Consider the following 16,626-nt stretch of genomic DNA (forward strand, 5'->3'; position numbering starts at 1 on the left):
CAAAATATCCAGAGACAGAGGAAAATGAAGGCTCTGTCCACCTAGAAAAAGAAGTAGTAATTGTGGCATCCGGCAGCAAGAATCATTGTAACAATGGGGGGAGGGGAGCAAAACAGAGACAATTTAGAAATCCTGCCTTTTGAGAGAACTCCCTTTGATGTGTAACCAAATGACTTAGTCAAACCACAGGTGTCAGACCCACTGAGATGAGATGATCTCTTCCTCTTTCCTTCCTGTGCTTTTACTGTGGCTTTTACCTTCATCAGATTACTATTCTGAAGGGCAACCGCAGTGGACGTGGACGAGAGCATAAAAGGTGCAGAACCCAGCTCTGCCCATCCCCACGCTCACTTGGCCCCGTCTGCCCTTGGCCTAGGCCACCTGCCAGACCCAGAGCCCAGTTGCTGCCTCCCATGTTGCCTCATTTCCCCCATGGGAACACTTGTGTGCCTTCTCCTTGGCGGGGCAGACAGGCCAGCTCCTCTAGCCAAACCTCTACATTCCCCATTCCTGCTGTTTCGGTCTGACGTGCCTGGATCCATGGAGCTTGGGGTTCCACACGCTACTTGTGTATGCAGATGAAATACCACATCACGGAGGTGGCATCTGGATTCCCCAGTAGCTCCCCAGAGGGCCTGGGTAAAATGACTCCTATGCAAAGCTGTGTTAAATGTTTGTGAGAAGATCCTGGATCAATCAGATACAGGCATTAGGAAGAAGCAAGCAGACAAAGGCCTCTCCTTTCCTAATTTCCTTTTCACTTTCGCTGCCTATAATTGCAGCCCCCCCTCCATCTACCGTTAGTAATAAATTTTGGCACAGCCTTTTTTTCTAGGTATCCTAGACAGAGAAAACAGATACTGCTAAGGTATGGAGTACATATCAGCCTGCTGGCCTGAGGAACATATATATATATTTGGTTGCACATACTCCACAGTTGAGCTGGGTTCTGGTTTGCAAAGGACCTTGAGCATGCTGATAAATAAAATAATAGATTTTTACCTGCTAGAAAAATGGAATGCTTAAATGCAAAATATAGATGATATAATCTGTGGTGAAATTTCTGTTTTATAACAGGAGAATATCAAAGATGGTATTAAAAAGAGAGAAGTTACGGGTTTGATATCTCTTGCAATGATCTAACTTACCCATTGAAAAGAGAGTGGAGTTGGAGAGACTGCACAGATGAAAGCAGTACCACGGGGGGTGGGGGGGCAGGAGGTAGATATTTGCAAAACTTCATCTGATGAAGGACTCACATGCTGAATACATATATTTTAAATTTTAGTTATGCAAATTATTTTTAAGGCAGGCACATAGTCAAAAGAAAAATATGCAAGGGACCTGAACAGTATCAGCATAAAAAATACCCAAATAGCAGTAAAGATAAGAAATGGTGCAGAGCCTAAGAATCAGAAAAATGCATATAAAAAAACCCCACAATGAAATATCAGCATTCCCAGCACGGGTCCAGTGACGAGGCCGGCAATACCAGGTTTGATGAAGACGTGGTGTGATGTGGCATATAGGGTGTTCCTCGTGTTCATGATCAGTAACAGTGAAATAGGTAGAGTGATATTTGAAAGCCCTTGAGTATCTTCTTCCAGAGTTAAAAATAAACACAGCCTGTGACCCATCAATTCTACTTCTGTGCATATGATCAGTGGAAATAGATGTACATATGCACAAGAGATACGTACAGTAAACCTCACGGTACAGTTACGGGTAATAACCACACTGAGATCAATACCAACACCCTTAACGATAAGCCTACATATGCCCCCGAATAATATCAACATCCATCCAATAGTTTCACATCCATAATGTTAATAATTGATTTTTTTAGCCTAATTTATTAAGAGCTCTTCTCATGTACAAGTTTAGCTGCCCATTCTTTCAGGTTTTTGCATAGAAAATTATAGTTTTCTGAACAATACTTACTTTGTTTTTTTTTCTTTTATTACAAAATCACTTGCATTCTGCTAGTAATAGCTTTTCAAAATTACCATTTATTAATAATAGCAATAAAAATATAAAGTCCTCATTCCTGAGGCATAAATGTGGCAAAAATGCAAAACTTTTCCTAATGAAATTAGATTTCAAGTCTTCCCCCCACTGTAGATTCTACAGATGAATCTACAGATTCAGCACAATTCCAATCAAAATCTCAGCCAAGTCTTTTGTGGCTTTTGACAAACTGACTAAGGTTTATATAGCAAGACAAAAGACAGAATTGTCAATGCAATACCGAAGAGCAAAGTCAGGATGGACACTACCTGACTACAAGACTCACTATATATTTTTAAAAGATTTTATTTATTTATTCATGAGAAACACACAGAGAGAGGCAGAGACACAGGCAGAGGGAGAGGCAGGCTCTTCACCGGGAGCCCAATGTAGGACTCAATCTCAGGACCCTGGGATGACGTCCTGAGCCAAAGGCAGATGCTCAACCGCTGAGCCACCCACACGTCCCTCAAGACTCACTATAAAGCTATAGTAATTAAGACCACACAGTATTTTTTTAAGACCACAGAGTTGAGTGAAAGAACAGATTCATAGAGATTAATATATCAACTGAAAAGAATAGAGAGCTCAGAAAATATTCTTATACAAATAATCAACTTATCATTAACAAGGAAGTAAAAGCAGCTCAATGGGGTAAAGGATAATTTTTTTTAAAGATTTTATTTATTTATTCGTGAAAGACACAGAAAGAGAGGCAGAGACATAGACAGAGGGAGAAGCAGGCTTCCTGTGGGGACCCCGATGCGGGACTTGATACCTGGACCCCAGATCACAACCTGAACCGAAGGCAGATGCTCAACCACTGAGCCACCCAGGCGTCCTGGATAATCTTTTTTTAAACGAACCGTGTTTGAACAATTGAATATCCATATACAGAAAAAAAATTGCACACACAGACACTCAAAAACCAAAACAGACAAACAAAAATCTACACACAGACCTTATACCATTCACAAAATTAACTCAAAACGGATCATAAGCCTAAATGTAAGACACAATACTATAACATTTCTAGAAGAGAAAAATAGGAGAAAAATCTGTGCGACCTTGAGTTTAGCTATGAGTTTTTAGATACAATGCCAAAGAGCATGACCCATGAAGGAAAATTTGATACATTGGGATTTATTGAAATTTAAAACTTCTGGGACACCTGGGTGGCTCAGCGGTTGAGCATCTGCCTTTGGCCCAGGGCAGATCCTGGAGTGCCTGGATCGAGTCCCACATCGGGCTCCCTGCATCGAGCCTGCTTTTCCTTCTGCCTGTGTCTCTGCCTCTCTCTCACTGTCTCTCATGAATAAATAAATAAAATCTTTAAAAAAAAAAAAAAGAAAGAAATTTAAAACTTCTGAAAACTTCTGTGAATGACAAGTCACAGAATGGGAGAAAATATTTGAAAAACACATATCTGATAAAATACTTGTATCTACATGTTAAAAATAATTTTTAAATTAAATAAAAATTAAAAATAAAAAACAACCACCCAATCAAAAAAATAGGCAAAAACCTGGACAACTTATCATAGAAGACTAACAGGCAGCAAATGTGCGTATGAAAAGATGCTTATTTGTTACTAAGGAATCACAAATTAAAACAATAATGAGATACCATCACACACGTATGAGAATGGCTGACGCCTCCCAAATTGACACTATTACTAGGTGGCGAGGATGAGGGAGCCACGGGAACTCTCACTCATTACTCCCGGGAATGCCAAATGGTACAACCACTTTGGAAGACAGTTAGGTGGTTTCTTAGAAACCTAGACATAGGGATCCCTGGGTGGCGCAGCGGTTTAGCGCCTGCCTTTGGCCCAGGGCGCGATCCTGGAGACCCGGGATCGAATCCCACGTTGGGCTCCCGGTGCATGGAGCCTGCTTCTCCCTCTGCCTATGTCTCTGCCTCTCTCTCTCTGTGTGACTATCATAAATAAAAAAAAGAAACCTAGACATAGTCTTAACCATATAATCCAGCAACTGCACTCCTAGATATTTACCTAACGCATTTGAAAATTTATGTCTACATAAAAACCTGCACACGTATGTTTGTAGCAGCTTTATTCATAATTGCCAAGAACTTGAGTCACCAAGACATGTTTCAATAGGTGAAAGGATAAACAAATGATGGTCCGCCCATAAAATGGAATATTGTTCAGTGACAAAAGGAAATGAGTTAAGAGGCCGTAAAAAGACATGAAAAGACCTTAAATGTATATTGCTAAGTGAAAGAAACCACTCTGAAAAGGCTGCCTACTGTCTGATGTTACTTATATGACATTCTAGAAAGGGCAAAACTATACTGACAGTAAAATCTTCACTGGTTACTGAAAGTTCAGGAGGAAGAGAAAGGGGATGTGTAATTGAAGCACAGGGGACTTTTAGGGGAGTATTATTATTCTGTATGGTACTTCAGTGGCAGGTACATGGCTCTATGCATTTGACAAAACCCATAGAACTTTATAACACAAATAGTAAACTTTAATGTATGCAGATTTGGAATAATTTAGGAGATCAGATAATCCAAGGAAGGACTGTAAAGTATGACTGGGGAACCTAAGTGTCTCACAAGTGTAAGAAACAAGGGGATGGGTGGGAAAGGTGCTGACCTGAGTAACTTTGCAAATGGATGGAGTTAATAAGCTCAAGTGCAAAAGGAACCACACATAAGCCCCGTGCAGTCATTGATAAAATTGTTTCCTGGTGGGGTAAAGGTTAAAAATTCTGACTAGTGCTGTACATGTGTACTGGAATTGAACAATTAAGTAGATGAGTGGACGGTGGTGGGAGCCAAGTGTCTCGTTGTCTGAGCAGGATTTACAGAAAAGCCAGGGGAGGAGGCTAGAAAGATTCCTGTGGTAACGGATTAGATTTGGAACTAGCGGTGTGAATTCATGTTGAGCTTCATGTAGATATGGATGGTTATATACAGAAACAGAGATAGGAGACTACCGGGGGGTAACACACACACATATATTTCTTCACCCTATCAATTGAAAGGGCCTAAAGGAAACAACATCCCAGTTGCAGTGAGCACAGCTAGTGCCCAGGTCTTGGTTTCTAGTACCATTCACCAATAAAGAGACTTGGGCTCTTTGGAGAAACAATTGATCCCAGGACTGGGGCTGGGAATAGACAATAGCATCTTGTAGGGCCCGGAAAGCAAGTGTAAAAAAAAAAAAATCAAACATATATGTGTGTGTGTTATAGTATATAACACACCCACATATGTGTATATACATATATACATATATATATATATACGCACATATACACATATATAGATATTAATGACTATGCCACAGAAGCCAACTGAAAGAACTCCCGGTGGCCAAAGCTGGATCAATCTGAGGAACAAAATAACAAAAGAAATAAAGTAGTATTGCATTATAACCCAAAGGATAAAATAAATACCCATGAGATCAAACAGATCAAGGTCAACATCAATAATAATAAATCTCATTGATAATACGTACCCTTGATATGATGTGATGAAAATTACCCTTTTTCTCATAGTCTTCCTCCCAAAACCCACGACCCCAATGGAATCATGAGGGAGACATTAGAAAAATCATGACTGGGACACCTGAGTGGCTCAGCAGTTGAGCGTCTGCCTTCGGCTCAGGGCATGATCCCGGGGTTCTGGAATCACGTCCCACATCGGGCTCCCTGCATGGAGCCTGCTTCTCCCTCTGCCTGTGTCTCGGCCTCTCGGTGTGTCTCTAATGAATGAATAAATAAATTTAAAAAAAAAAGAAAAGAAAAGAAAAATCAGGACTGAGGGACATTCCACAAAATATCTCACCAGTACTTCTCAAAACTGTCCATATAATCACAAACAGGGAAAACCTGAGAAATTACAACAGCCAACAGGACCCTCAAGAAATATGACACTAGATGTAATGTGCTACACTAGATGGGAATCTGAAGCAGAACAAGGATGTTAGGTAAAAACTAAGAAATCTGAGAAAAGGTAAGAAGTTAATAATAGTGCATCAGTGTTGGTTCATTGATTATAATACATGTAACATACAACTACAAGTTGTTAATAATAGGGAAACTGAGTGTGGGGCACATGGGAACTCTATACTATCTGCGATTTTTCTCTAATTCTAAAACTGTTGAAGCAAGTTTGATTTGTTTTGATTTTGTTTTTGTTTTTAGAAACAGATCACAGTCCTAAACATAAAATGCAAAACAATAAAATTCCTGAAGAAAATTTAGGAAAAAAAGCCTTTGTCACCTTGGGTTAAGTGAAAGTTCCCTGGTATAATCCATAAGAAAACAAACCGATAAATTGGACTTCATCAAAACTTAAAACTTTTCTTCCAAAGACACTTTAAAAACTGAAAAGACAAACTACAGACTGGGAGAAAATATTTACAAAGCATATAGCTCATAAAGGATGGAATATGTAAAGAACTAAATAATAAGAAAACCAAATAATAATTTAAAAATGGACAAAATAATTGAATAACAGACACTTCACTAAATAAGCACTGAAGGTTGGCTCCACATCAGTAGTCACTTCAGAAATGTCAATTAAACCCACAATGAGATACCACCACAAACACATTAAAATGGTCAAAATTAAAAAGATTGACCATACCAAGTTTTGGCAAGAAAGTGGAGGATTCTCATACCACTGATGGAAAAATGTAAACTTTGCGAAAGAAGTTGGAAAATTGCCAAAACTTTACCTAAATGGAATCACACAATACGTATTCTTCTTTTGTTTGGCTTATTTCACTCACCATAATTATTCTGAGATTCATCTATATTGTGGCATCAATAGTTTATTCCCTTCATTCCCGAGTAGTATTCTGCTGTATGTGTGGGCCTCAGTTTATCTATCCACCTGTTGATAGACATTGGGGTATTTCCACTTATTTGTCATCTTATTTTTTTCTTTTATATTTTGTGAAGTTTTCTTGACTCTTTCATCCCAATTTCCTATTAAGTTTTTTATGACGTCAATTTTAATTTACAGTAATTTGTTCTGATTCTTTAACCTTAATTGGTATGTTGCCTTTCCAATGTTATTGGCAGTAGAGGGCAAGACAGTCTTTGTCCATTTGTTTTGTTTGATTTTGTTCTGTTCTCCACATGTATCCACTTCTTTCCGTTTTCTGTTTTTTTAATCTTCATCTTTCTTCACATTGTAAACTTTTCTCAGTATCTTGGAATTGCTTCTCCAATTTACACTTCAGACTGAAGAAAATGGAAGATAGGGTGAGAGTTTTGTTAGTTGAGTGAGACTCGTGGATGGTCAGCCTTTTACCAGATGCCAGGGAACCAGCCACTCTTCCAGAGCACCCCTCTCCCAGAAAAGCCCCGGGACACGGAGAGCTTTACCTAGGGGGACAATCACTACACTTTCTATTCTAGACTTCCACATATGGTGTTTTTAATATATTTTCAAAGAGATCTCTGTTTTTTATTTTTGTTTGTGATCTCTTGTTGCTTGGCTTTTGCCAGGAGTGAGTGCTGGCTAACAGCCATTCTGTGCACGGAGGTAGGGGTGCAAGCTGACGATTGCATGTGCAACATTTCAACTAATCTCCCTGTTTTCTTCCCCACTTTTCACTCCCATTCTTTATCATGCATAGAGTCCCAAGCCTTTCTAGTATCTTACCAGGGAGGTCTACTGCCTTTAGCTGCAGCGTCCTTGGAATTAAGAATGACGATGCAGAGCCCGTTCTTGCTCACTGGTCAGGTTTCAGCTCCAACGTCACCCCAGAAAGTCACCCAAGACCACCATAGCTGAACAAACCCCGTCTCTAATTGCTCCCTCTCCTGGCTCCTGATTTTGTCATCTTCATAGCATTTGTCACCATCCGATCTTGTTATTTGTTCATTTCCCCCACTTACTAAAATGTAAGGAGTTTTTTCTTCTTTGTAGCTATATCCTTCTGTCTCTACCAATACCTGTAGCATGAGGTGTAGCTCAGGTTCACGGGATAAAAGCACAGCCATGGGGTATTGGGCAGGTGGGGAGAAGGGAGATGCTTCCATTCTAGCTCAAAATTCAGCTAGTCCAGGCTGAGCCTTAGTTCCACACTTTCCTCATCTCAGATCGAAGGTACTCACCGCTTTGCATGGCTGGGGAGTCAAGGATGATGGGACTTCATCTCTGGACCACCCCTCCCCTCCTGTTCTTATACTCCTAGCTTGTTGTTTGTTATGTATCTTTGGAACTTATCAGATCCACTGTTTCTCACAGCCCCTTCAAACACAGTGTTTTGGGTTGTGATCTTGACCCTGCCTTATCTTTGTCCTATCTGTGTAGAATAGGTAAGAGCAAACAAGGAATCAATATGGAATTGAAGAAGACAAATGTCCTCTGCTTGTCACTTGAGACAAAACATCACACTTTACCCCAGAACATAGCTATGCCAGGGTCTCGGCCCCTCATAGACCCACAGTCCAAGGCCTGACCTCTGCAAGGATCCAAAGAGGATGCGAATGACGCTAGCATCTGAGACAGAAGGACCATGTCAAGGGAATCTGTGTCACCTGCCCCGGATATGTATGACTCAGGATATCAGGCTGTTTGGCCTCAAAACTTTTTAGACTGAGAGGAGGTATACATGAATGAATTAATAATAAATAAGATGAAAACGTGTTTGTCTTCTGGTATTTTATTAACCATAAGTGGACGCCCTGCCCTAGAGGAGCACAGTGTTGGACGCCAAGTTGGACAGACGTTGGACAGAGCCCAGGCCTGAGTTCTTTGGAAGCTGAGCTGTAAGAGCTGTGAAGGCACATGAGCACCATCTAGAGGCACAACTAGCACTGCAGGCCTCCTGAAGGGGCTCATGCCAAAGGGGTCACAGAAATTTGCTCCCAGACCCCAACCCTATCACAGCCTGGTGGGCGTCATTTCCATAGACCATGAGGGAAGCAAGCAGGATATTTTCATATCTTGGGTCAAAACCTGCCTCCACTGCAGACCAGACCACGGCTGTCCACGTAACCTCCTTTTCCCTGATGGTTCCTAGTATATTTCCATTAATTCAGTCCACATCCGAGCATTTTCTATCTTTAACAGTATGTTTAACATTTTTTTTTTTTTTTGTGCCAGATGGTGCTTGGCAATGGAACTATCAGCTCCTTCATGATGAGTCAGTCCCTGGGCTGGAAAGGACATAGCGCAGTCCCTCCTTGCCTCAGGAGGAACGCTTGGTACATTTTACGCATCCTCTGCCTTTGTTAAGACAAGGTTCCCCGGAACAGCACACCCCACCAGCTCCGGGACAATTGACATTTGCAGGCAGGTCCCAATGCAGGGTTTGGTGGTCAGTAAGATGTACCGTTGAATCCTCGCTCTGCCACTTGTGGACTGTGCAAAGTACTGAACCTCACACAAATTACTTCTCTGAGATTTGATTTCATAGTTTGCTAAGTGGAGTGATAATACCCACCTCATGGTCTTATGGTTAGGATTAGCAACAGTCTACATTATTTATGCATGACCTAGTGCAATTCCTGAAACCAAGAAGGTGCTAAGAAAATATTAGCTTTTACTATCACTCCGATAATAATAAAAACTCTAACCATGAGAGCAACTGAGCTACCCTGCAAAATTGTTGAGGGTTAAATTATGTACACATGTATGATAGACTGCCAAGTGAGACAGAACTTACAATTTTTTTTCGAGAGAGAAGCTGCCAGTGGCTTCTATCTGACAAACATTGCAAGTTGTATCACCTTGAAGTGGATCTTCGCTTTTTCTCCGAACACTTCAGTTGCACCTCTTAGCTATTGCAAACAAAAGACTGCAAAGTACACACTGAGATATGGAATAGGTGTAACAGGATTCTTCGACGCTTACCAAGATTGTCCTTTATAAAATCTCCAAAAATGTGGCCACTCAGGAGAAGGGACTAAATTTGCACGAGCTGAGGAATCCCCAGGAGGAAAAAGGATTAAAGCCAATCTCTTCCCTTCTGAGGATCAGCAAGGGGACAATCTCTCCAATGGCCTGAGCGCACTTGGACGCAACACCAAACCCTCTGTACAACACACATGATGTTCTTGGAAGAGCCAAGGAAGGTAGCTTTAGAGACGGGTAGGCTTTGAACAATTAAATGAGAAGTAAAAGCCTTGTAACCTTTTTTTTAAGTGTGTCCAACTGGTGAAGGAGGTCATTCAAGCGCTGCATCTGGAATATGGTAGCACTCAATCAATGGTGGTTCTTATTACTCATATTATTGTTCCACGTGGTTTCCTGCTAATCCGAGCCAGAGCTCGTGTCACTGGCAGCAGCCGCGGCTGGGCCGCCTCCCTCCGGAGGCTCACTCAGTGGCGAGGCCGGGGCGCTTGGGGACGGAGAGGCCGCAGGGCGGCGGAGGCCGCACACAGACAGGGCCCGCAGCTCCAGCTCTTCTCCACGTCCTTCTCTCTCGGGATGTGCTTGTCCCCCTGGCAGGGAGACATCCGAGAAATGCCCTCCAAGTAATGCTCGCCCTTCGGACATTTCCAGAAAAAACAACTGGCTCTCTGCGGCGCATCTAAAAGCACAACTGTGCAACCTGCAGATGGCTTTTCCTTTTCCTTCTTGCTCACCGGCGTCATGTTTCTCGCACGGGTCACACAGGATACAGGGAGAACAAGCAGGGGAAGGGATGAAGTAATAGTTCTCTTGGATGTGACAAAGTCCAGAGGCCTCGAGCCATCTCTTGAGCGGGTTGCACTTTCTCTCCCCGTGGACTTCCTGTGTTTGCTACACGCAGCATGCACTTTTGAGCACTTGAGCCCCGCGATGGTAACCTCCCCACAAAGGCAATCCCAAGGTAAACTGCCATTGCTCATTTGCATCTCAGCAGCGCAGCTTTCTTGGTAATGCACACTTAATTACATTAGAGGCATGGAGCGTAAATCATGTTCCTGCTGCCTCTTGTGGAGATTACCTGATGGATACAGGCTTCCAGATCTATCTTTAGGTTTATTGGTGACAAATATCAGCCCTTTGTCCTAATGGCGAAATAACATCATCTACTATCACAGGACACAGATTCAATTTGATGAAATATCTCAAAAACAATCTCTGCATCACCGGCCCTGGGAGCTGGACGGATCCGGAAAAGTAACCCACGCCTTCCTCAGCCTTGGCGGCATCACCTGGGGGAGGTTTTAAAACGAGCAACACGAGCAACACGCAGGCCCCACCTCAGACCTATTAAGTCGGAGTCTCTAGGGCCAGGGCCCAGTGAGCAGGATGTTTTAAAACTTCCCTGGTGATTAATAAGTGCAGCCTAGAATGAACACCACCAACCCCACTGATATAAATCAGCCTGGTGTTGGCGCCGGCAGAGGCTTTGAGGCCTCGCAGCGGACGGTGGCTGGGGCAGGACTCCCGGGGTGACCGGGGTGACCGGGAGAGCTGTGTCTGGAGCCCCGAGCTCTGCTCCCCCACCCAGCGCCCGAGGACCCTGTTCCTCTTAGGTCCGTCGCAGCGGTTTTCTCAGCGTCCCTAAAGGCAAGGCCTCCCTCCTGAGAGCGGCGGCTCCTGGCTAATGCAACCGCCAGGGGGAGCCCAGGATGCTCACGCTTTCGGGTGTAGACTCACAGTTGGCCCAAGCAGGGGGTGCTGTGCAGGGGGCAGGAGGCAGGCCCTCCAGGCAGGGGTGAGGGCTCCGGGGAATGACCTCTAGTGACCTGCAGGTGCGAGGTCCTGTGCTTCCCCCCCTGAAGAAGGCACCGGGCTGCCCACGATACAGCAGGCCTCACAGCCCTGGGGCCTGGGGCCTGGGATCCTGGCTGGTGGCGCACCTCAGACGCTCGTCTGTAAACCAGCCACAGGAGGTTGTGTGAGAATCGGATGGAATCCACTATGTGGAATTGGTCTCATGTCCCTTCTCCTGCCTTCTCTCCTCTTCCTCTCACCCTCGTCTGCTGTCCACTGAATGTTTGAGTTTGAGATTCCTCTGTTGGGATTCTCACCTCCAGTGTGATGGTATTAGGAAGTGGGGCTTTGGGAGGTGATGGGGTCAGAGGGTGGAGCTCTCAGGAGCGGGATTAGTGCCCTCCGAAAAGAGACTCCAGAGAAATGCCTTCCCCCGTGAGCTGTGTGAGGACCCAGCGAGAAGACGGCTGCTCCATGACCCAGGAAGCGGGTTCTCACCAGACAAGGAACCTGCTGGCACCGTGAGTGTGCACTTCTAGACTCCAGAACCCGGTTGTTCATAGCCAGGCTGTGACATTTTGTTACAGCTGCCCAAGCGGGCCGAGACACCGTCCTACCCCCTTGCCTGGTCCTGAGAAGCCAAGTCATGCAGGGAAAGCCTAGGCCACAGAGAATGCGCATCTCACTGTGGATAAGAATTCATCTCGCGACCTCCCCAGAAGGACTGTCCTATCAACTTTAGACTGCGAACTTCCCATTCTCCAGTTATGAGATGACCAGTGCCTGGGGTGGGCTTGTTTGCCACCAGTCCTTCCAGCAGAGAATTCCTCGGTCGGGGATGTAGGGCGTGCTGCCCTCCGCAGCCCTCCCTGGCTGCCCTGCCCCAGTGCCAGCAGTCCTCACTCTCTGTCTGTCTCTGCTGAGCACTTCCAGCTTTGCAGCTCCCTGCCTCACAGGGTGGCCTTGGCACGACAGCTGCCCCTATTTTAAGCTAAAGCTTGGCTCTCCACCAAAGCTGCTGCCCTGGGCCCATCAGGGTGAGGTGGGCCAAACCCCTAGCACAGCACTGGGCACCAGGTAGTTACTCCATAGATGGAGTCAGGGGCACAGCCCCAAGGAGCTTCTCCTCCAGGCTTGAACCAACAAATCCCCCTGCCCATCCTGGTGAAATCTTCCCCAGTAGGTGGGGGCTGTTCAGTGTGTTGTGACCAGGGCATGGACCCTACACTGCCCCGTGTCCCTGCTGGCCAGGCACAGCCCTGAGGGTAGCGGGTCAGCGGCCACTTCCCCTTCACTGGGGCCCTCAGGGCCTCAGCTCATGCTCTGGCACGTGAATGGCACAAGACTGGGCTCTCGAAAGCCAGACGTGTATAGCTGGGGATCTGGACATGACGCCGGGCCAGTGCCACCAGGCCCTGCCTCCGGGTCCCCTTTCCTTCTCCCTGTGCCCTGTCCTTCTCCCCAGTGTAGACTGTGTCTGTCTGTTAGCCCACGCCCACAGAGCTCAGCTCTCTCCATCTCAAAAACCCCAATCTCTGCCCCTAGATTCTTTTCTGAGCAAATACAAACCAGTTCCCAAATGACAGTCATCTGTCCGCTCCCAGCGCAGCGCTCCCAGCATTGGTCCTGACCAGCCGGAGTGAAGGCTGTGAACATGCACATGCCTTTACGTGGATGCATGAGCCCTTCTCCTTCCTTCTCCCTTGCTCCCCATGCACACGCACACATGCACACCCACGCACACACCTAGCTGCAGAGAGCTGAAAATCTCTGCAAGCACGGGGACTGTGCCTGCTGCATCCCTGGGCCCAGAAAGTGCCTGCCACCAGTACACTCTCGGTAAACGATGGCTGGATAGAAGATCGCCACCAGGGAGCCGGTCCAAGCAGCCACACAGAGCAGCATTCAGACAAATGAGTCCCGTCTGGATTTCCTGCTGATTCAGTCCTGCTTATAAAGTTCTAACTGGAAGATTTTAAACTGCAAAAATATTTGCGAGACCCTCCTCCTTTCCTTTCCCACAAAACTCAGGCTCTATCTTGGACTCCAGTGATGTGGCCCCTTCTCTCCTGGCTGCAGCGTCTCAGATGCAATTGGCCAGGGGGTTTCAACCTCCTTCCTGGCCCACCTGTGTGTCCCTAAGGAACCTGGGATCTCGAGGAACCCCATTGTCAGACACTATCTGTTTCACCGAGAGTCCTAGGGACCAAGGGTTTCCTGAACAGTATTGTAGCCCAGGCTTGCCCGGCTCCCGCCCCTGCGCTCCCGCCTGCGCTGTCAGTCCACAGGTAGGGATCCCCCGTGCTGAGGGCCACGCTGGCCGGCCAGGCCCCAGGTCCGTGCACTGCAGTAGGAAGTCACGGGAGGGGCTGAGCCTGGCTTCAACAGAAGGCAATTGTCGTTGCCAGAAAACCTCAGAGGCTACAGGACTCTATGTAAGAAAATTCATTCATTCACTCACTCATTCTTAGTAAGAGGCATTATAGCATGTTGTCAAAACGAAGGTTCTAAAATCAGATACAACTACGTTTAAATCTCAGCTTTGCCACTAAAAACCTACGTCACCTCAAGCAAGCCTCTTGAACCCCTCACACACTCACACGGAAGTCTGAGAATGACTGTATCCTTACTTCAAGGTCCAAGGTTAAATGAGGTAATGTGCATCATGTAGTCATTTCGTCCTCGTGGAAGCCTGGGAAGTAAGATACTGTTCTCCTCATTTTACAGAGAAGGAAGCTGAGGCACCGGGAAGGAAGGAAATCTTCTAAGTTCCCACAGCTTAAGTGGGACACGGCACTTCTGTCCGCCTGGTTGGCTGGTGCTGCTTGTTGGGCTGTGTAGGGTCTCCTGCCACCCAGGTGTCCACCCTGGGCATCATCACGGCCCAGGAAAACCGGCTGTGAGGCCCTCAGATGCCACAGTGGCTTTCTTCCCTGGAGTTCTGTGCAGCCCCCAAACCAGCCTCGGCCCTGCTCCTGGTCCTTGCCTGTTTGGAGGTCAAAGGCCCGCAGCCTGCGAGCCGCACGCCCACCACCAAAGGCTGCCGCGCTCCCTGTCTGTGGTGGGTAGAAGGTGCCGCCTCCCAGCAAAGGCTCTGTCCTGCTTCAAGAAACAACCTCTCAGCTCTGCTCGGTTCTGGAAGCTCCCAGTAACGGGGCTATGTGAGGGGAGAAGCCTAGCGCTCAAAGCAGGTGCCCATCCGTCTCTGCCCCGGGCCCGGAGACACTCACCCCCGTGTGAGCTCATTAGGCCACTTTCAAGGGCTCCTGGTCCACCTCCACCTTCTCTCTCTCTCTGCCTCTCCGATGGCAGGACAAGAGGGTTCCCTGGTCCCATGGTTCTCTTGTCCCCTCATCTAGAGGACAAGCTGCCCCCCCCCGCCCCCAGGCACCCATCTGGGATTAGCCATCTCAATGTCACGGGTGAAAGGTAGCTCTGTGTGACTCTACCAGATGGTGAGGGCCTTAGCAGTCACCTCAGACGGTCGTTTAAAATGATCCACCTGCAAGAGACGTTGTGGAAAAGCATCAAGTGAAGCCCGAGAACCTGCAATTTTAACTGTGGGGTCTCCTGACACCAGCCCTGGGGATCCCTCAGCTTTAATGCCCTGGACCTGGAGTCTTGGGGCAGGACACCAGCCGTTGCATCTCTGCCAGGACATCCAAGGAGAACCTGAGGGAGCGCAGGCTCCGCGGCCCACAAGCCCCTTCCCATCCCAGCTGCTCCGCTTCCCGCGATGCAGCTTGGGTCTCACGACTTACCCTCTGTGAGCCTCGATTACTCTGTCCCTGGGTCCCCCTCCCTCATGCCTATTTTTAGAGTTATCATGAGGATTAAGTGAGGCATTATCCGCCAACTGAATGGTCCGGAGCACATGAAATCAAGTCTCCTTCCTTCTCTGCTTGCACCTGGACCATGGGGACCCGGCTCCTGTGTCCCGCCTTAGCATCTGTTGGCACAGATTGAGGATGCCTGGGTATCTCTCTCTCTCCCCAGTAGCCCGTGGGCCCTGTGAGCACAGGGGTTGTGATCAAACCCTCTTTCTGTTTCCAGGATCGAATGCGGAGCCTTGCACACAGTAGGGTCTCTGTGAGGTAGAAACTATTGGAGAGAAGACCTCAGTGTGTTCTTCTGGCCTGGGCCCTCAGCCAGTTCACGCAAGAAGAACAGATCCTATCAGCATTCATTATTTTTTTTAGAGAGGTGGGAGGGGCAGAGGGAGAGGGAGAGATCCTTAAGCAGACTTCACGTGCAGCGTGAAGCCTGATGAAGGGTTCCATCTCACAGCCCTGAGACACTGACCTGAGCCGAAATCAAGAGTCAGAGTCTTAACTGACGCGGCGCCCCATCAGTGCTGCCCAGTGCTGTGCTTGGGGCTGGGCCCACCTCACTCCTGATCCTTAGGAAATCCTCGAGGATATGGATTACTAAACCTCATCCACTCCCTTTTTGGTTTTTTTTTTGTTAGCTCAGGAGATGACGGTGGTCTGGAAAGATAAGGCATCTCATCCAAGGTCGTGCAGCTGGAGGACGTCAGAGCCAGGACTAGCCAAAATCCACCTAACCCTAAAGCTTCTGCCCTTCTCAGTGCAGCAAGAGCATCTCCTCCATAATTAAGAATCAACCGGTTTGCCTGCAGCCGCCCTCCCAGCCCCAGGACCCGGGGAGGTCATGGTGAAAAGCACGACAGAAGCCAAGCCGACTCTGGGGTCCACGGCGTGCCTTAAGGCCCATCTAATACGTACTCCTCTAAAATCCCCGTAGACTGAAACCGTAAAATCACAGCCTTATTTAGTGTGTCTCCAAGGCTGGCTCAGAGGCAGCTTCATAACTCTTGGCCAGGAATATTATTTCAAATAACTCATGCGGACAGCTGTGTAACCAAGAGGGGAGATAGATGGGTCCCGGAATGCCCCTTTGCTGTAGATCATAGTCCCCCACTCCCGAACCCTCCCCCAAGCTGCCTGGACAGAAAGG

This window comes from Canis lupus, chromosome 13 (assembly GCF_048164855.1).
Source record: "Canis lupus baileyi chromosome 13, mCanLup2.hap1, whole genome shotgun sequence".
Lineage (NCBI taxonomy): Eukaryota > Metazoa > Chordata > Mammalia > Carnivora > Canidae > Canis > Canis lupus.